The sequence below is a fragment of the Abramis brama genome (assembly GCF_963993115.1).
Source record: "Abramis brama genome assembly, chromosome: 17".
NCBI lineage: Eukaryota > Metazoa > Chordata > Actinopteri > Cypriniformes > Leuciscidae > Abramis > Abramis brama.
The window spans coordinates 31,849,227-31,872,011 of NC_139979.1; the positions used below are offsets into that span (position 1 = coordinate 31,849,227).

A 22,785-nucleotide genomic window follows, 5' to 3' on the forward strand; every position below is an offset into this window, starting at 1 on the left:
GGACACTACTGGTAAAGGACAGTCACTTACTAAAACAGTCTACCTCGAAAGGCCTATTCACAAAGTAGTTAAAGTCTTAAAACACTTTATTGATTGTTTTGTCTTTATAAAAGATAAAAAATAAAAAAAATCACACATTTCAAGTTAATGAGTGATTTGGTGGGAGTGTAAGTGTTGTTGCATAAATACTTGTGTGTTCATGATGCACAGTTAATAATTGCTGTCATAATTTAATGTAATAAATAAAAATTAACTTAATGTAAAGTTAATAATGTAATGCATGTTTAAGAGCTAAAGGGTAAATAGGCAGCTGAATAAGACGTGGTCAACAGTGTATTTAGTCCATTTTATGCGTTCCGATTTGTCCCGGAACTAACGTTCTCTGTTTGTTACCGCTACAATCGTTTAGTCGACGCACTGTTTTGGGTTCCAGTGGAGCAGATGGCTACGAGACTTTGTTAAATTGCATTAAAAGGTTGCAAATGTCGATGTCTGAAGTCAATGTAGACATTCAAATGGACGTTCAAGAGACTTTAAAGGATTTAATAACCTCTTTTCACGACAAGCGGCCAACGAGGTATTTTTTTCACATCGTCTTTATTAAGCTAGATGTTGTTTGTATTTTCATTTGTTAAAGCTATACTGTATAATGCACTGATATATTTGTACTGTGTTCATTTATAAATGTAGTTCTCACGGCGTGAACAAAGCGTTGATGTATCAGAGAGATCAGACGTGCCCACAGCAATAAACGCCCGTTTCAAAGAACCGACCTGTGTCTATGTTGTGAAGAGAGCTACAATGTGTATTTACTTCCACCAACTAATCAAGTATTCTTATAAGCGTAGAATCTGCCATTCAGAATACATACGAGCGAGTCGCTCGAATGGCGGCAGCCATGTTGCACCTCCATCTTGAAAATACATTAGCCAAAGAGGGACATACCTGGAAATTCAAGCTTCGCCTTTTGCGCTTTTACACTCAGTGGCACCGTGACGAATGCGAGGGGAAGATTACTCGCGACTGCCGGCCACCGTAGGAGTTAAAACGCCCTCGGAATGGGAGGGGCTAGAAATTAATATTCAGTTGGTAGTCATATACAATTTCACCGCTAGATGGGAGAAAATCCTACACAGTGTAGCTTTAAGCTGGATACTGTTTCTTCTTGATCTGCTGTACAGCAGAAACAAACTTTGTTGCATTATTTTCCTGTTATCATTGTAAAGCTGCTTTGAAACAATCTGTATTGCAAAAATGCTATATAAATAAAGGTGACTTGACTTGACGACTATTTAATTTAGTTAAATTTAAGTTGGCTGAACTTGAACTGGTCAAACTGAGATAGTAACACTCACATTTCCTGGTTATCTATAAAAACACACAAGTTACCCAAGAAATGTTGTAGTAAGCTTTGTCAACCCAAAAGTGATGGACTACTTGCAAATGTCCTCAGGTTCTCTAAGTAAATACAGCTTATTATGGTGGCTTCTGGAACAGAGCGGTTATGAAGCTTGTATCCAGATCAGAGATCATCTTCCAGATGTAGCCGAACTGCCACTGAGATGAATGGGAATGCTAACAGTTACTTACTCTCTCCAAGTATATGTGGACTCTTCAAATGCATTAAATCATCATCTCATTACTTTATGAACATTTATCTAACTGAGGCTAACTCCTGTCGGCTGCTAGTCTCCCCTCTGACTGTGATGAGCAGGTTTATTTGGATGTTCTCAGGTGAGACATTCCTCATAACTGTGTCGGTCACCATAAGCTTATTCAGCACATACGCATCCAGTGTGTTTCATCACCTCACGAGAATGAAGCTCTGTGTGTGAGAAAGGTTTCATTCAGTTAATTTTGTTTCTCAGACCTACTGGTCAGGATTAGTTAGCTCCTGGCCTAGATAGTGCAGCAACAGAAAATTTAGATTGTGAAGCTGGTCAACCAGTATGGTCTTTCTGGTGATGCTGGTTTACAAAGGTCAAGCTAGTTAAGCAGCCTGCTAGTTATTCTGGTGACCAGTCTCTTTCAGTATGGATACCCTCGAGAAAGAGAAGTGTGCTTAATTGTATTGAATTTGCACTTTTAGTGTAATTCAAATATTACAATTATATAAAAAAAAAACTGTACTTGCAGATATATTATGTTAATGAAATAAAAGGCCACTTAAGTGTACTTAAAGAGTGTACTTTCTTAATACTTAAGTACTATTTTAAAAGTGCACTTTGTAATCGTCAAATTAAAAGTTTTACCTTAAAGTACATTTTAAATCGTTGTTGTAATAAAATAATTGTAGTGCTTTAAAGAATTATACATATTTGTATGTGTTGACTAACATATTAAAGCACATGTACAGTTCTTGATTTTAACTAGTATGTTATTTAATATTACATTTAAAGTGAATATAGGTAACACTTTATTTTACAGTGTCCTTGTTACACGTTACATGTAGTTACTGTAGTAATAACTATAATGTATGCATCATTACATGCAACTAACCCTAAACCCAATCCCAACCCTAACCCTGTAATAAGTACATGTAGTTAATTATTATTACACAGTACTTACATGCATAATTACACTGTAACACGGACACCTTTAAAAAAAGTGTAACCTTAATATATTTTAAATGTACTAAATTGCAACTGCATCCTTACAAATGTGTAATTAAACATATATTTAAATATATGATATACAAGTTAATAGAAATGACATTCAGTTATTTTAGTTTACCATAAATGCTTGTCAGTACATTCAGCAGTAGGCTACACTTCAAGGCTACACTTCATTAATCCAAAACGCGGGACGCAGAGATGACAAACAAAGTATTTAATGAACACAGAGAATAACACAGGAGAACACTCCTATTCTCACAGTAGAATATAGTACTCTAAACACCTAAATTAAGCATGATAACAGACAAAGAACATAACCAAGCAGAGAGTATAAATACACTGAGAACTAGACCAGACACAGCTGTGGATAATCATAAAACATAGAAACAACAAGTACATAATCAGAAACCCAGGGAACAGAAACTAAACAGAGTAGGGAAACAGAAACAAAAGGAAACAAAACATAATATCAAAATAAGAGTCCATAACTGTGACATTATCCATATTTCAAAGACGTAATTATGAAATTACATATAAAAGTGGATCAAAAAGCACTCAGCTAATTGCATTTAATTAAAATTTAAACTATAATAAATAACAATATAACATAATAATAACAAATATCTAATCAGCCAATCACATGACAGCAACTCAATGCATTTATGCATGTAGACATGGTCAAGACAAACTGGTGAAGTTCAAACTAAACATCAGAATGTGGAAGAAAGGTGATTTACGTGACTTTAAATGTGTCATGTTTGTTGGTGCCAGACGGGCTGGTCTGAGTATTTCAGAAACTGCTGATCTACTGGGATTTTCACGCACAACCGTCTCTAGGGTTTACAGAGAATGGCCCGAAAAAGAGAAAATAACCAGTGAGTGAAAACACCTTGTTGATGCCAGAGGTCAGAGGAGAACGACCAGACTGGTTCAGCTGATAGAAAGGCAACAGTGACTCAAATAAGCACTCGTTACAACTGAGGTCTGCAGAAGATCATCTCTGAATCGAACCTTGAAGCAGATTTACATTTACATTTATTCATTTAGCAGTTAGACACGTGTCCTAACAGGAGAAAGCATTTGAGCACATCTATCAGTTCCTGTGGATGAGATGTATTGGTGGAGGGCAGCGAGGTCAGAGCAAGGTAACAATAACCATGACTCCTTTAACCCTGTTGTACCTTGTATGTGTAAGGAAGCAATTAAACGGCACTCAATCTTTGGTGGTGATGAATGCTCTGTACTCTGGTACCAGTAGGGATCCGAGTGTGACCCGAGGATCCCGCTCAGCTTGTGGTCACGGACGCTGCACCCCGCATCTAAAGATTAATGGCGTATAATGGGTCGCACCCAGCTTGCTGAGATTAATAGCACGTAATGACTCGCGCCAGCCTCCAAGATTAATGGCACATAATGGTTTGCTTTGCTGGGCGTAATCGAGCTGTCAGGGGTGGCTTTGAGAAATTGCAGAGCTAACATCATTTTTCACATGTCCCTAAAAAGTCCTGCACAGCTCTGATAATTCCCAAGTTTGCCAGGCCTCTGGGGAACTGGTGCACCTCTGCTGTGTCTCAAGAGCTTCAAGACCTTCAGCCTTTCCTGCTGTGTGTGCTGTTAATCTTGCACATATTTGTGACTGCAGTTTTAGGACACCCACTCTGAAATATTGTCTCTGTACACTCTTAAAAACAAAGGTTCCAAAAGAGTGTTTTCACAATGATGCCATAGAAGAACTATTTTTGGTTTCCCAAAGAAACTTTTAGTGAACAGTTCTTAAAAGAACATTTGAATAATAATCTAAAGAACTTTTTTCCATTATAAAAAAAAAAAAAAAAAAACTTTGTGGAATGGAAAGATATCATGGATGTTAAAGGATAACCATCAAGGTTTTTAGTTTGTGACCAAGTGCATTTCAGACAGCATCCATGCAGTCAAATCAGGTCTCTGAATAGCCGATAACATCTTTTGTGTGTATGAACTACAGGCTACAAAAGCAAACAGAGGATGTCTCGCTTTTTTGCCATTTTGTGGAAAACACAGAGGCAGAAAAAAGGGTAATGGCTGCAAATGACCTCCCAAGTAAATGAATGATCCTTCATCTCCTCGCATCCGCTCCACACAAATAGACAGACCCAATTATAGCTGCCATGAGTCTGCTGTTTACCAAAGGTTTATCTCCATCCAATAAACTACAGCTTGGCTCGTGTTCAACAGCTCTGGCTGTTACATATATGGGAATCAGCTGAGCGACTTTTAGGAGAGACTTCGGACAATCCGTCCCTGCTGGCTGGCATTACGAGCTCCAGCACGCAAACTCAAACAAAGACGAAAGACACAACCCTGCACACCAAATACACAAATGCATTCATGGAAGTTCATGCAATTACAGCGTGCAGAAACACAGAAACTACATGCATGCACATGCTCGACACACTCTAGTCCACAGTTTATTCGGTGAGGTCAAGCACATGAAAAATAACTGAATGCTAGAGCCTCCATGTGAAATGCGATTTTAATTGAATAAAGCATTTCTTGATTTGCAGCCAGGAAACCCAACTGTCCCTGTCCATCAGTTCGACGGGTTTAATCGAGGTTACCTGCCAACCCATCCGCGAGCATGTGTGTGTGTGTGTGTGTGTGTGTGGTGAGTACTCTCTGAAGCAGCCCTCCCTCTTATACTAAACAATGTGCTGCCTTTCTCTCTGCCAACATTGATACACTATAGCGGGCGTCTCATTGCCACAGGCTGTGTGCACTGATACCACACTAATGCCCTACAAGAGCAAGATCAAAACAGACCACTGCACAAGCTTAGAGCCCTGGTGGTCTCGTAACTCAGCACACACACAGACAAATACACACTCATTCAAAGTGTTTATCAAATCAGCCAGTAATCTTACATCTGAGGTCAGATCTTTTGGAGCATGACAGGGCCAGGTTAGTTGAGTTTTGTTTTTCTCCCCAGTATCAAAGCTTTGTCCATTGAATTTGCTTATTAGTGGTGCTTGATAAGGCAAAAATCACTATTGCTACACTTGTGGAAATGTTGTACACTTAGCATTTAAAAAAAGAGTATTTATCACCGAAATAATATACTTAAAAGAATATACTTAAAGTGCCCCTATTATCCTATTATGCAATTTTAAAGGCTCCTTATTTTGTTTTGGAGGTCTCCTACAACAGGTTTACATGCATCCAAGGTCAAAAAAACACTTTCATTCTCTCTCGTGTTGAATTTCGAGATTTGAAAAGCGGTAGTCAGTAAAATGACGTGTTGTGGGCTGGTCAAGTTGTTCGCAGGGGTACAGCGTACAACATAGGAATGTAGAACCGTAAAGCAGTAGGATTCGAAACACAAACGACTTGTAAACGCGGTTCAGAGTCAATTCTTTCTTTTGGGAGACAATAACTTTATTTATCATGCACTGTCGACTTAACAACTTTGCAGAACATTGACATTCACAAACAGCTATATTACACACTGCATAAATGGGGATATTCGAAAAACCATAATAGGGGCACTTTAAGTACAAACTGAATGTAATGTTTTCAGACACTTAATTGCATGTGGTTACACTTTATACTTTATTTTTACTAAAATAAGTACTGAGTAATATTAATTAAAGTCATGTACTTACTATAGAGTTAGATTTTTGGTTTAGGGTAAGTTACTTGTAAGTTTGCATAATTTACTGTTATTACTGGATGAATTTTTTCAGAAAAAAAGGTTTTACAAATAAATGAAAATGTATTATAGTTTAAATTTATATGAAATTCAATTAGCTGAACTCATGAGTGTTTTTCTACCCACTTACTGTAAGTGGGACTAAATTACATATTTATATGTAGCCTAATTTCATAATTATTTCTATTGTCTTTAAAATATGATTCAAGTGCACTGCCGAATGATCTTACAAGCACTTATGGTTGTGGTAGATTTATCTCTTTCTGCACCTGACTTAAGTCTACCTGGGTCTTGTCTACGGATGTCCCGAACATCTACATTCGACGTTAGTTTACCTGTATCTGGGTCTCATCTACAATCGACGTCCCCGTTAAATAATATTTATACTCCAGCGCATCTCCTCATCGACGTGGGCCGAGTCCCCTATCCCTAAGTTGCTGCGCAGCAATAACTAAATAGACTCCAGACAATGCCTTTGAATATGCTTTAATCACAGCCGGAGGATCTCAGACAAATTTCAGAGAGAATCCCACCAGCAAAATGAATACAACAGTTTTTATAGAATAGGAACATTGCGAAAATGACATGATACATTACATAATTTCCCTACAATTTGATTGGTTCTTCATATGCAAACCTTTCTGTTACTTTGTAGAAGCAAACTTAGCAAATCATTAAAAAATGGAAAAAGTCAGAAGTTCAGTGGATTACTCAATATGTCATGAGACACAGTATTCTAGACAGTATATTTTTGATTTTCCTTCGACATTTTATCAAGGGTTTAGATTGTTAGGCCCAAAAGAAAAGTAAGGAAAAGAAAATCCATCACATGGTAAACTACAATATACTCATGTAATTTCTTGTATGTGATGTATTTAAATATGTTTGTAATTACACAGTTGCAATTTAGTGTATTTAAAATATAAAATGTAATACTGAATAAATAAAATAAGTGTACTTAAAGCATGATAAAATATTAATACAGACTCATTTTAAAATGTACTTTAAGTAAAACTATTAATTAATTTCAAATGGCACTTTTTAAATGTGTGCTTAAGTGTGTTAAGAAACAGTATTAAATGGCATTTAATTTAATATATATATATATATATATATATATATATATATATATATATATATATATATATATATATATATATATATATATATATATATATTTAGGTGTACTTGAAATGTCAACAGGTGGCATTTAATGCATTTTTCCTTTCCTTTCTAGCTAAGAATTACAGTTATATGAATTTCTTTGAATTTCATGTAGGGTCAAGAGGATGCTGGAGCCTATCAACATGAAACACCCTGGAAGGATGACCAGTCCATCGCAGAGCTAATGCTGCCTACATTCTGCACCTAACGCAAATTTCCAGCTTCCCACTTCTGAAGTCATAATTACGAGTTTGTCACATTCAAGCGCATTGCCTAACTGTGGCCCGAGTCCTAGATTGAGGTCATGTTCCCTGCTGCTTCCTTTCTCTTGTGTACTATATTGTTTTAAAAAGCCCAAAAATATTACTTAAAATAAAAGTAAAACTCTACTTTGTATCAACAATGCTGCAACATAGATATTCTAGAATAAAGGTCCCACAATTTGGTGCATTCATTTAAACACACACACCACAAAACTTGTATAGATATACACACACAAAATGATAATGTTATTATTCTGCACTCAGAATTTTTCACTGTTATGTTTGGTGGTAAATGTTATTGAATACTTCCACATTAGCACATATTCTCTGTTTCCGCCCTAGTCTCATAACTCTTACGCTGTGAGACTGGCCGACTCCAGCGCTGACAGATGTTAGTGGTGCATCCTGGGTGGTTTGCTGAGGGTGTAGTACCTGCTGGCTGCCTTCACCGACTGCTGGAGCTGACACTATCTCTCCTCGCAGTGATGTACGGTACCTGGATATCTCGCTGGGTGGTTTGAGAAGGTGAACTCCCGAACTCCCCCTGAGGCTGCAGTGACTGACGGGGAGAGAACGCCTCCTGGGCACAGGTGTGAGCGATGGGGGAAGCGCTATTGAATGTGAGGCTGGCGGGATCGTGTGAAAAAAAACAAGGTAATGCTTTCACAGGACAGAGATAAAGAAAGAGAGGAGGAACTCAGATAGACACTCTTCTAAACAGCTCATGACTTCACACAGGTTAACTCCTGAGCCGTGACTGACACTACAGACACCTCTCTCATCCATTCTCACCTTTCAGCGAAATTCTGTTTTGTGTAACAGTAGCTTTCAAATGATGATGAGGAGGAATGACCAAACACCCTTAAAGGGATAGTTTACCCCAAAATATAAAGTCTGTTATCATTTACCCTCATGCTGTTCTAAACCAGTATGACTTTCTTTCTTTCATTGAATGCAAAGGAGTATTTGTTGGTAACACATTTTTTGGTAACAAATAGAACTTTGTGTTAATATTAGTTTACTGAAGTATTTAACATGAACTAATCTATCTTTCCATCTTAAGTCGCGAACATAACTTATGCGCAAAATTTGAATATTGCATTAAACATTTTGCGAATAAAGCAGTGTTTCCATCCCATGTGCTCAAAAAAACTGAAATTGTCACTTCCTGGGAAATTGGTGCAAAATATGTGTAATAAAAATGGAAGTTACTGCAATCGGGGAAGCCACCGTGGCTCTTTTTTTCCTATATCATAAATGACTGTCAAAAAATGGCAATAACACATTATATCGTGCATTCGGATACATGATTTTTGGGAACGCAATCATGTGAGACGCTTCTGGGAGATCATTATACCAAATCATTCTGATGACAAACTTTGGCTCAGGCATTTCAGAATGATCAAACCAACATTTGAGATGCTGTGCAATGAAATTGGTCTGCTGGTTAGTCCAGTTATCCAATCACATCCACTGTTGTTGTTTTTTTTTTTTTTTTTTTTTTTTTTCACATCGATGAAATGATAAGGCAAGTGTGTTTCCATCATAGTGCATGTCTTATTGGATAAAAAATGTATCCACCTCAATTGAGCGCATACGTTTTTATGCACATTTTTAGAATTTAAATGCACATCTTGGCATTTCCATCCAGCGGTACAATAGAATAGGTGGATGGAAACACAGATACTGAGAAATATTTCTAAAGCATTTATTAATCTATTTCAGTGTTACTTTCAACATTTACTAATCATTTCTTAAAATCAAAAATTAAATAACTTGAGTTAACATGAAATAACAATGAACAGCTTTATTTTTAGTTACCAATTTTAACAAAGATTAATACATACTACAACAAATAAATCGCTCATTGTTACTTAATGTTAAATTAGCATTACTATTGGGACTTCATTGTGAAACCTTACTGAAATTTTAAAGAATGTGTTGGTTTGTATTGAATAACGTATTTTAAGGTTGAACTGAAAGTGTTGTAGACAACTTTTCTACAATTTCTGATCATGATGAAAAAAAAAACCTAACTACATGACTTAACTCAAAACGTCCAGATTTTTGAGCCAAGCCCAGTCGTTTTGTTTTTTAGAGAGGAATATGTTTTATCGGTCAGAAGTTTCTCTTACATTGCTTATGAAACTTGGATAATCTACAGTACACCTGTGAAAAAGAAGTGGGGTCAATTGTATTGAATGTACACTTGTAAGGTACTTAAAATCTTATATAATCTTACATTTATATATTTTTGAAATGTAAAAGCTCATCATACTATTAAAACATCCTGTAAGTTTCAGAACTCAAAACTTCCTTGTTAGTCTAAAATCAGCGTTTATGTTGAAACCAAGCTTAAAAGACTTGATTCGGATTGTCAAATTATTCCAGAATTGATCAACGACTATTTCTGCATCATCGCGTCTTTGGCCCCGCCTACTGGTGTGTTAGTGAGATGAGAAGGAGAGAAGAGAGATACAGGATCACTGGACTAAAAATAACATTGCCTTCTAAAGGATCCTAATGCTAGGAAAGTGGTAATTTTCAAAAATGTCTCAGTAGAGCATTATTTATTTGTGTTCGGTACATTTCCCTGTGGATTCTTTAGTATATCAGTTGCAATTTCGGCACAGGCTTTGCAAACATGTAAGATATGGACCCAACAGTAAAGCCACAACATGTAAGTAACAGTGTTAATTCTAATGCCTGATCTGTGACCGGTGATTTCTGATATGTAATGATTCATACAGTCAAACGTGTGTTTATCAGCGACTGAGTTCTGGACTCCCGTTATAATCAATGACGCTGTCTACACTGTGAATCTGCACAATGAATCTCTTATTTACATCGTTTTTTGCACTGTTAGTTATGACGAAAGCATTTGTGAGAAAGCAGAAATCAAGTTACATTGACGAGATCACTGCATTCATGTCTGTCATCGGCTACAAGCTCATCGCTGCAACCTTTCATCTGACGGAAGTAGATCTAAGTATAATGCTATAATCAACACTTTTCACGATTAGTTAATCTCGACAGCTGTAATAGCAAAAACGTAGTAAAAGTTTTCGAGAGAGTTCGACATGCAATACTTTACGTGGGCGTTTACGTTGAAGTCTCACAGCAGACGCCCCTTTCAACAGAGGGTTCAAATGAAATATATAACTTTTTTAAAAATTGAAAGAATTAAAATCTTAGCAAACAAATTCGAAAGTAAAAGGTCACTTTTGATTTGTCTGATACTCCAGTTTTTGTCCATTTAGTTCCATTGTTGTCTAGGAGAAACAATTGAACTATCTATTAAAGAGAACTTCTTGTTATTTTTATCTAAGAGCTCTGTGTGGTTAACTGGAGAGTAAAACAGAAGGCCGCTGGTCTGACAGAGGGCATCTGATGTTCTTCACTCCAGCAAGGAAAGCCCCTCTCCACCATATCTTATCCAAACAGCGAGCTCCGTGCGATTCTCTGTGTCTGTGGCCAGTTTTATAGACAGACTGTGTGTGGGAGGCAGACAGAACAGAGAAAAGCAGAGTGTGTGATGGACTGTATGTAGGGGTGTGTGTGTTTAAGCAGGGCTGGTGTGTGTCTGCTGCACTGTCAGCAAGTGCTGGTGCTTTCCTGTGTGAAGGTCTAAGCTCTTCCTGTCATTGGCCAGTGAGTCAGAGTGGCATAAGAACATTTCTTTCTCATACCCATTGTATCCCAAATTCAAACACACAGAAGTATTCTTTTCCAGTGCTTGGTCTAATCCATGGGTATCTAATCCTGCTCCTGAAGGGACAATGTTCTACAGAATTAACCTCAAACTTCCCCCAATGCACCTGCCTGAAAGTTTATAGTTTATGAAAGACCTTGATTCCCTTACGAAAAAGAAGTTTATTCACGTGTTCTATTAGTATACTTCTTTTAAACTAAAAATAAGAAAGTATACTTTCAGTCTACATTTTATATACTTCTCAAAAATATACTTTATGTACTTCTCAGAAATATACTTAAAATTACACTTAAGTGTACTTGACTTATACTGAGAGAAAAGTCCAAATATATTTGGCCTGTACTTGTATTCAATCTTTTGATCGAGATATACTTAAAAGTCTAATTAAGTATTAAAAGTATACTTGGCTTGTAGTTGTGTTAACTCTTTTGATCGAGTAGCCTATTAAATATACTTTTTTAGTGATAGAAGATTGCTCACTCAAATGTAAAATAACGTGATCATCAAACATTAAACATTAAAAGTAAATCAAAACGGCTTAATATTACCAAATGAAATGAAGCGTAACCCATGAAGAGAAAACGACTGTGAAGCTTTGGGGGTGTTGGACTCGATCTACTCCATCTGTGTTTTGATCGTTCTGAATCTGATCAAGGTGATTTGTGATTTTCTCAACTTTTTTGTTTAAAATGTTGCCTTTCTTTATGAAATTTACCGACATTCAAGTGTTGATTAAAAAAGGATGCATGAAGCTAATAAAATGTTTTTAAAATTAAAGTACAGTTAAAGGTATTTTTCAAGTATAAAAAATAATATCTACATTTGAACATAGTAGTATACTGCAAGTGCAAAAATAATAAACAGTAGGGAGAAAGTATTTGATTCACTGCCGATTTTGCAGGTTTTCCTACTTACAAAGCATGTAGAGGTCTGTAATTTTTAAATCCAGAAAATCACATTGTATGATTTTTAAATAATTAATTTGCATTTTATTGCATGACATAAGTATTTGATCACCTACCAACCAGTAAGAATTCCGGCTCTCACAGACCTGTTAGTTTTTCTTTAAGAAGCCCTCCTGTTCTCCACTCATTACCTGTATTAACTGCACCTGTTTGAACTGGTTACCTGTATAAAATGACACCTGTCCACACACTCAATCAAACAGACTCCAACCTCTCCACAATGGCCAAGACCAGAGAGCTGTGTAAGGACATCAGGGGTAAAATTGTAGACCTGCACAAGGCTGGGATGGGCTACAGGACAATAGGCAAGCAGCTTGGTGAGAAGGCAACAACTGTTGGCGCAAGAAAATTAGAAATTAGAAAATGGAAGAAGTTCAAGATGACAATCTCCCTCGGTCTGGGGCACCATGCAAGATCTCACCTCGTGGGGCATCAATGATCATGAGGAAGGTGAGGGATCAGCCCAGAAGCAGGACCTGGTCAATGACCTGAAGAGAGCTGGGACCACAGTCTCAAAGAAAACCATTAGTAACACACTACGCCGTCATGGATTCAAATCCTGCAGTGCACGCAAGGTCCCCCTGCTCAAGCCAGCGCATGTCCAGGCCCGTCTGAAGTTTGCCAATGACCATCTGGATGATCCAGAGGAGGAATGGGAGAAGGTCATGTGGTCTGATGAGACAAAAATAGAGCTTTTTGGTCTAAACTCCACTCGCCGTGTTTGGGGGAAGAAGAAGGATGAGTACAACCCCAAGAACACCATCCCAACCGTGAAGCATGGAGGTGGAAACATAATTCCTTGGGGATGCTTTTCAGCAAAGGGGACAGGACGACTGCACCGTATTGAGGGGAGGATGGATGGGGCCATGTATCGCGAGATCTTGGCCAATAACCTCCTTCCCTCAGTAAGAGCATTGAAGATGGGTCGTGGCTGGGTCTTCCAGCATGACAACGACCCGAAACACACAGCCAGGGCAACTAAGGAGTGGCTCTGTAAGAAGCATCTCAAGGTCCTGGAGTGGCCTAGCCAGTCTCCAAACCTAAACCCAATAGAAAATCTTTGGAGGCAGCTGAAAGTCCGTATTGCACAGCGACAGCCCCAAAACCTGAAGGATCTGGAGAAGGTCTGTATGGAGGAGTGGGCCAAAATCCCTCCTGCAGTGTGTGCAAACCTGGTCAAGAACTACAGGAAACGTATGATCTCTTAATTGCAAACAAAGGTTTCTGTACCAAATATTAAGTTCTGCTTTTCTGATGTATCAAATACTTATGTCATGCAATAAAATGCAAATTAATTACTTAAAAATCATACAATGTGATTTTCTGGATTTTTGTTTTAGATTCCGTCACTCACAGTTGAAGTGTACCTATGATAAAAATTACAGACTTCTACATGCTTTGTAAGTGGGAAAACCTGCAAAATCGGCAGTGTATCAAATACTTGTTCTCCCCACTGTATAAAATGTTATGTTCATATGCAAACTTACAAGTATACTTGCAGTATAAACTACTAAACTAGTAGTTTACTGAGAGTACACTTCAGTGTGTACTTTCATAAACTAAAAAATGTACTACTAGACTACTTAAAATAGTAAACTAAGTAGTTTACTACTCTTACACTTATAGTACACTTAAACGTATACTTTTATATACTAAAAGTGGGCCAATTTAGTCCCAAGCAGTATTGAAATAGTACACTTACAAGTTTACTACAAGTACACATTGATATTAGTATACTTACTACATAAAGTATACTTAAAAATATACTTGAACATTACGTATACATAAAATGAACTTGAAGTATACTTCTTTTTCGTAAGGGTTAGCTGATTCAGGTGTGTTTAATTAGGGCTGAACATGGTTCAAATTTGGCTAGCTGCAAAACAAGAGATATTCAGTTAGTTAAAAAAAAAAAAAAATAGTTGGAGTTTGAAACCATTCAGATTTATTGATAATAAACTTGGTTATTGTGTACTTAAAACTCATTTATGATGACTGACATCCATCAAATCACAAGTTTGTTTGTTTATGATAAAACTGTGTAAACCAAATGGCTGGCAATTTTATATGCAATTCAAATACATAAATCTTACATTTAGGCCTAAATATTTTTTAAGTGCACCCTAATCTGATCAGATCTAATAAATAAAAATAAAAAAGTACCATAAAAGTACTATAAAAATAGTCTTGTGAGCTTGTGACTTGTGAGCTATTTTTCAAGTACTCTGATCAATTTGAGAGGATCAGATCGAAAACATTTTTTTTTTTTTTTTATTGCGGCGCCCTAAAATTTCTGCAACCAAATATATTAATCTGAAACAGCCAAAAATACATATATATATATTCAGAATGGACCGAAATCATTGATCACAACAGGTGCGTTTTGACTGCATCAGCATCTATTTTGTGCATACAATGTGGATCAGCTACAACAGGTAAACATGTCAGCAATGTGGACGCATTTCACTGTGACCAAAAATGATGCTAGAGTAAGTAATATGTAGGATTTGTTCTGCTTAAATTTCAAGAGGTGGCTCGTTGCCGAAGAACGTTACTACAACTGGTTTATCAACTGAAAACTGGTTTGTTACCACAAACATTTTTCGATTTTGGTTTTTCGGGTTTTGTTATGGTGCATCACTAGTTTTTGACTGAAAATCTTTCCATCAACTGAAACTTAGGATGACCAACAAAATCTCATTTTAAATTGTAACTATTTTATGCTTTGGTGAATTGGTGGCCAATTTGTATTAACTGCTGAACATCTGGAACATCTCATTTGAAGGTTTTTGTACGATTTGCTTAAGTCCCACTGATGGTTTTCGTGTGACTCACATCGCACAAATCACCACCTCGTAAAATAGTTACGTCTTCCTGCGAGATCGGGTTGAAAATGGCATGTTAAAGAGGAGTGCCAGCTATGACGTCACTGATGACAATTTGTTGCGTTCTAACCTGAATGCAATGTGTCATTTTTAATATTTGGCAAAGATAAGCTGTGCTGGTCCACCAGTTAGACCAGCACCAAACCAGCTTTGACTTGTCTTCACCCAGAAGGCGAATTCATCCTGGACTTTTCAGTAAGGTCGAAGGGGGTCGTGTTACTCTGGAAGCAGGAAACCAGGGGTTGTAGGTTATCTCTCAGCAGTGTAGAAGATGTTAGACAGCCTGCTACTTTGACACACAGTTGTTTCTCATTACCCCCTCTTCTCCTCTTGTTTCTTCCCAGTCTCTGTGACCTGAGATTCCCTCCAAAACACATTTTTGACTTTATCTGATGTCATCTCCCAGCCAGCTGTTAACTGATAACATTAACCTGTACTCCACTGAATGGGATCCCACTCGTTAGCTGTGACATGCCAAAGCCTTTATGAAAATCTGTCACGTAAGCGTTGCGCACCAACAGTTTGGAAAATGGCCGACCATCATGCATCATGATTTTAGATGCACGGCGAATGGCAATTAACCGACTCGACTGACAAGCATGTCCTCTTGACCCTCCCACATAGAAAAAGGCTGCTCTAAATCGCTCATTCCTACATTCCCACACAATTTAAAACACACATCTGCAACCAAACACAAGTGAACCAGGGATGAACCCTGTAACTTCAGAGGCAGTTCCTGGCCTTCCCAGTCAGTTCTCATCTCACTTTTCCGGAGCATTATGAAAATGGGGAAAGAATGTGAAAAATTCACAGCATTATGGCCAAAGAGAATAATCTCCCAGGTATGACGGGGGTGGAGGACAACCGAAGTGAACCGCTGCGGAGGAATCCGCAGTATGCACATTCTTAAGTGGGTGTAAGAGGTGCCGTAACTCATGGAGTGCATTGTCTCTGAGTCTGAAGGTGGTGGGTAGATGTTTTGATCAGAATCAGGGGATGAAACAATGTGTGCTGGAGATGAGAGACACAGCGAGAGCTGATGAGCTTGAGAGAGCAGATCAGTAATTGTCAATCATATTCCTCATGCCCGCTATACATTTTGTATGTATCTCTTATCAGATCAGAGGTGCGTTAAATTTGACCGTACATGCCCTTCACTGGGTATTCTGCCATCATACGTAGGATTTTAATACAAAAGTAGCATATGTGTTCAGTTCAAAGGTCACTGCTAATGGCATAAAGAATAAGGGAATTACTTACCTGTGATACTCATATGTTGTTGTCCTACATACAGTCTGCCAAGGGTTCTTACCCTTGGCAGCAACCCATGGGATTTATGGCAATGGGGGATTAACTATTGAAAGGCTGCTGCAGAACTGGACTAAGTTGCACGTGTGCTTCAGAATCAGTCACACTGAAGGTGTTCCCCAGAGTGTCGTCATACGACGCAGCGCACGTTCCCTCGAAAGGGAAGCTGACATTTATGTCAGTAGAGCTTTTTAACAAATATTTAGTACATTTTCATTCTCATCCACTTTCCAGTTCGTAAGTGTAACGAACACACCAAACATGAAGATAGAGTTGGGGCCCAACTTCTGGAGTTTATTAACAGCAGTGGTACCAGACAGGTAAATATGCAGGTGAGGATACAATTGATAGCACAGGAGCAAAGTAGCTGGATACAGGTTGACAACAGGAGACTAAAACAGGGCAGCCCCAGCCATCTACGGCCGGCTCCTCATACCGACAGGCACAGAAGGAGAGTGAGCCCCCCTCAATAATCACAGGGGTTGAGGCAACACTCTCAGTCGAAGCCCGTGAAGGAGAAAACGGATCTGAGGACCGTTATTCTTTCGAAACGGGATTCGGGAAAGAGGTCCTGACGGTCATGTGCCTCCTCCAAGGGTGGAGCGAACTACACCTGCTCCTCCTCGGAGCCCTCAGAAAATTGATTTGTTAACCCCAACGATTTCCATCGAACCCAAGATCTTATTCCTCCCCCAGAGAGAAACACCTGGTTCTATAGTTCCGAAAAAGGATGGAGAGTTACGTCCTATCATAGATCTTCGTCAGCTAAACCAGTCTCTGGGGAGATTCAAGTTCAAGATGCTGACGATCCCTCTTATTGTGAGCCAACTCAGGTCCGAAGATTGGTTTGTCACGATCAATCTAAGGGACGTTTATTTTCATATCTCCATCCTGCCGGAACACTGGATGTTCCTGAGGTTCCCTTTCAGTTGCGAAGGGTACCAATACCGGGTTCTTCCATTTGGCCTAGCTCTGTCCCCGCACATTTTCACAAAATGTATGGACGCAGCCCTGGCACCTCTCAGACTCCATGGTGTACGAGTTCTCAATTACATAGATGACTGGCTGATACTAGCTCAGTCTCAGGAGATGGCAGCACAGCATGGTGTCCATAATAAAGCTAGGCCAGCGCATCACTGTAAAACAGTTCCAGAGACTGTAAGGGCTCATGGCAGCTGCATCCAACATGATACCTTTCGGCCTACTGCACATGAGACCCCTGCAGTGGTGCTCAGGACCAAAGGGTTTTCCCCATTTCACACGATCAAGGTTATGTGCAGGTGCCTTCGTTCCTTGATCATGTGAAAGACACCTTGGTTCCTGGCCCAGAGCCCTGTTTTAGGAGCACCTTGTCATCGCAAGATACTGTTGACAGATGCATCCTGCACAAGGTGGGGTGCGGTCATGGAAGGCCGCTCAATCCAGGGTCTGTGGAAAGAACATCATCTCTTGACACATAAATTGCCTAGAGATGTTAGTGGTACTGCTAGCCTTGAGGCATTTTCTCCCAGACCTCAGAGGCCATCATGTTCTAATTCGAATGGAAAATATGTCATGGTCTCATACATAAACCATCAGGGGGGTCTGCCCTCAGTGCAGACTGGTGCATCAGATCCTCCTGTGGTCCCAGGGCAAGCTACTCTCTCTAAATGCACTTTACATCCCTGGGCACCTGAATGTGCAAGCTCCTCTGGGACTGGACGCTATGGTACAGCCCTGGCCGAGGTAAACAAGTAAACAAATATGTGAATCAGACTGCAACATTTAGGGATCATATAAACAAAGCTTTCAGAATCTGAAATTGGATTGGATTCATTCTAATTGACAAAAAGTATTGCATGTCATCATACCTAATAAGAATGATCTAGCAGCAAGATTTTGTGTGTGTGTGTGTGTGTGTGTGTGTGTGTGTGTGTGTGTGTGTGTGTGTGTGTGTCAATGTAGCCGGGTTGAATTGTTGTTTTTATGAAAACTTTCCATGCCATCATTCTACATCATAGGTTCAATAATTTTTTAATCACTGACCTATCTTTTCAGCAGGAAAAACATTTCACAATTCCAGTCTGTGCACTGCCAACCTGTTGCTGGAAAAGGTTTGATTGTGGTTGTCTGATGTCATTCAGTTGTGTGTAGATTCTATAGTCATGATTTTATTGTGGTAAAACACTTGTTTGTTTCTGTCTCTTTGAATCTTAGGGCTCAATCTAATCCTGGGTCTCTAACATGTTTGTTTTGCAGCTCAAAGACTCATCCGGGGTCACAACATAACACACAAATCAACCCTGCGCTGCCCTAGAACAATAAAGCCTTGTTTTATTAACGGCCATTTCCTGTCGGAAGTCTGAGATTCTCATCTGCTTAAACCTTAACAGTTTGCTGACATAGCTAGTCACTGCAAAGTCTCTCATGGCCCAGTCTTTAGCCATAATTTCTGAGAAGTCCTCATCTCAGGCCAGATGTTCTAACACAAATGTATAAACTATAACCAAATTTGTACATTACATTGCTAGAGTTAGGGATGTTTATTAGGTAAATATATATTTCGATAGTCCACATTAGAAATTCTACTAACTATAAGTAGCTGTGCATCTACATGTCGACTAACTCTCATTAGACAGAGTAGACTGTCTGCTTAATATCTCCAAACACTTTATTGTGATGCTCCTCAACAGACATCCAACTGACTATAAGTAACTTTGCAACTACATGTCAACTTATTCTACTAACCCAAGCCCTAACCTAATAGTCTAATAATATTCTAATGAGAGTTAGATGACATGTATTTCCAAAGTGTATTAATTTTTAGGGATGTTAATTCATTAATTAAATCATATTTTTGCCCTTTTTTTCAGTAAAAATATCTAAAAAATCTTTTAAAAAGCTCTGTTTTACATGGTTTTGCTTCTCAGCATGTCTTGTTTTCTTAGGATATTTTTTTACTAGAAACCGAAACATACATAATTTGTGAGCTATTATCTCTTCAGACAAACAGGAGCTGTACAGAGCCGAGAAAACAGAAATCGAGAGTGAGAGGATGGGAAACCTGCATAAGAGAGGTGTCTGTGCTGAAAGAGGATCTTTCTGTAGCGTGTGAAGCTGGAGGATCCATGTGCCAAATCTGAGACATGTGAGGCCGTCGCCTCTTCTAAACGAGCTGTCCGACGTGCAGGCACCTGCTGCCGTCCCACCCAGCAGCCCTAACACACGCACACTGTCTCCCTTACACCTTGGCCGCCATCTGATCCTTTAGTTGCACATAATCCTGGACAGATGGTTTCTTTTTTCCTACACACAAATGCATAATAACCATTACATAAGCAGCCACACTGCTTTCTGTCAAACAGTTATTTTGCATGAAATATGTACAAATGCTATAATTGGTGAACCACATAAATGTGTAGTGACATGCTCAGAAACAGTGTGGCCCATATAATGTGGTTTTTTTGTGCTTATAATGACAATGTGACTTTACAAAGTAATGCACATTTTTGTTGTTTATGTGTGTATTATTTAGCATCCTTTAGGAGACATGGCACAAGGCACATTACCTTGTATTTACTTTAGCATGATAGCGTGCTGTGTGTCGTCTTTCTTATCATTCTTTTGTGTATACGGGGTCAGTTCAGGACCGTACCTAGTTCACACTCGAATCTGATATTGGCCACATTTAAAAGATAGTGTGAACAGCCAAACAAGAAAATAGTATCTGAGCAATAAATCAGAATTGAGCATTACGGCTTGCAGTGTGAATGTAGCCTAACAGTCCAGTCTCAGAATAGCATGCAAATAAATACATGGCGGGTAAGCTTGCAATATCCCAGCTAACACAGAACGTTGGCACAACGTACCCAACCTTCTAACAATGTTTTAACAACATGGCCAAAAGGTTGTTATTACTACATTGTGTGGTGAAGGTTGTTACAGCGTTGTCACAATGTTGACATTGAACCACCGTTCAGGGCCATCGCTTAAGGTTGTGCCTAGGGTGTCTGGACAACCACTGGACAGCATGTAATTGACATGTACCTTTTAAATTTCAATCGCCCGTTGGCCCGTCTCATTCTTCATCAAGCAAGGATACGAGAGAATTGCTTTTAATTTACCTCAGCTAAATAAGATACGTAATTATTCAAACACAACCTACAACTTCCTTGTCTAATGTGACATGTATTTGTTCAGTCTAACTGAAGGGACAGAATAACGTTAGCTGATCATTCATGGAGTTTGCGATCTTGTGTAAATTACAATACTAGTGTATGCTAACGTTAGCTAGGCCTATATTTCTGTTGAATTAAATTAAAGTTGAATTAACGTAACCTTCTGTCATTTTTACTCTTCAAAGTGTACACTTGTAGGTGTTGATTATAATTAATTTACTGTTAGGCCCATTAAATAATAATAAGGATAAACAATATTTAAAAAAGTATATAATTATCTAACATCTGACTAATTAAAAATTAACCTCAAAACATAACAGGCTAAATGGGGGATATCTATATCTAGCATTAAAAAATTAAATTGTCAGAACGTCATCTCGCAGTTGCTGAATGTCGCGCAACATTGTTACAATTCTGCGTTGTTACAATGTTGCGAGCATGTAGACAGCGACGTTGCCATAGTAGAAATGCAACGTGCCACAGACGTTGCCACAACGTAAATGTGTTTGCTGGGAAGTTTGCAATATTGCTCACCTTATCAGCTGACATAGTTGTTCTTGGCTTTTGGAATCATTTAGCTTATCAACAAATGCATGTGTACATCCACTGTAATTCTGATAGTGGTATATTTATGACAGTAAATCACACTCACTTAAATGAAAGGGGCTCCAAAGTTGCAAAAATACACACAACTACAAATGTGTAATATGTAGTTCTATGTCTGTTTAGTTTCATTGTATTTTGGTTGTATTTTCCCTGGTGTGGTTTGCCTGAGTTCCCTGTGCTTATTAGTTTCCATAGTTCCTAATGTACGCTCCTGTTCTGCTTTCCGTTGATTGCTCAGTCTGTGTTTTTAAGCCTTCAGTTCATTCCGTTCTTTGTTCGGTCTAGTTTACATGGTTGCTTTTCCTGAGAGTTGCTTCCTGTGTTTTTCCTGAACATTTGTAATGAAAGATTATTCTAGTTGGGTGTATCGTTGTACGCTTCAATGCAGCCACTCACCTGTGACAGAAGACCGAACCCTAACGCAATTTTTCTTTGCTGCGTCAGATTCTTTGCCTCGAGCAGAAGGACCGTTAACTGGAGGACCACACTAAGGACTTTTTTAGATCTGCCGTGCCTAACCAACTATCCAGACTGCTTGCTCTGCGTTTTTTACCACACCAGCCTCAGTGAGCGGGCCAGTGAATGGTCCTAGGGGAGATTTCACCGCATACAGTATGTGGAGTGGGTGCTGGTGAACTGTGGGTCCTCATTCACCATCTGTCCAGCTATGGAGGACATAACCAGCCCCACTCCGGACCCAGAGCCCAGCCAGCCACCGCACACACACTGCGCAGAGCTAACACCAGAGCCCACCGCAGACAGTGAGCCCGGGCCTGCCGCATTGCACAAGGCAGACAAGAACTGACTGACAGACTCTCACAGTGCTTTCACACTAGCAGTCACAGTTCGCGTGAAAAATTGCTATTGTGAAAGCAGTCATGCTGACCCGGGTGCTCACCGGGGTACCGAACCCGAGACTACCTGAAGGTTGCACTCGAACTGTAGCACGATTCACGTGAATGTGAAACACGGACACAGACTTGTGTGCAAACTTTTTCAGGAAGAAAAGTAACCTGTGCAAGTGTTTTAGCTGATGATGATGTATTTAGTTCAATAAAACACATGTAAGGGATGATAGTGTTGATGATTTACCTTGGATACGAGCAAGAGCGAGCCTGCAGTGTAATTGTAATCGAGTGCAATCAGGGCAGCAAATGAATGGAAATCCTCTGTCCCTTAAGACGCCTTCTAGCGATGCACATACAGTAAACCCAAGTGTCATTTACTCTACTGTGCATAATGGCACCAAATTAATAAAAATAGACCTCGTTCTGTTTTCTATCATGCGGCGTGCACGTTTGTGATGACGGAAGATGAACGCAAGTGCACCAGGGTTCGATAGAATCAGGTTGAATGTGAAAGCAGACCAACGCTTGAAATCTCAAGGTCTCCAGCTCCGCCGAGTCCATCACTCCACCTCGACTT

At 39.0% G+C, this 22,785-nt stretch overlaps 1 long non-coding RNA gene across 1 annotated transcript; it reads left to right on the forward strand.

The window, feature by feature from the left end:
- The first annotated feature begins 18,637 nt into the window (after positions 1 to 18,637).
- Positions 18,638 to 21,965, forward strand: LOC311067896. Its single transcript, XR_014603296.1, has 3 exons — positions 18,638 to 18,690; positions 19,582 to 19,724; positions 21,805 to 21,965. It is a non-coding gene; the product is annotated as an uncharacterized lncRNA (long non-coding RNA).
- The last annotated feature ends 820 nt before the right edge of the window (positions 21,966 to 22,785 follow it).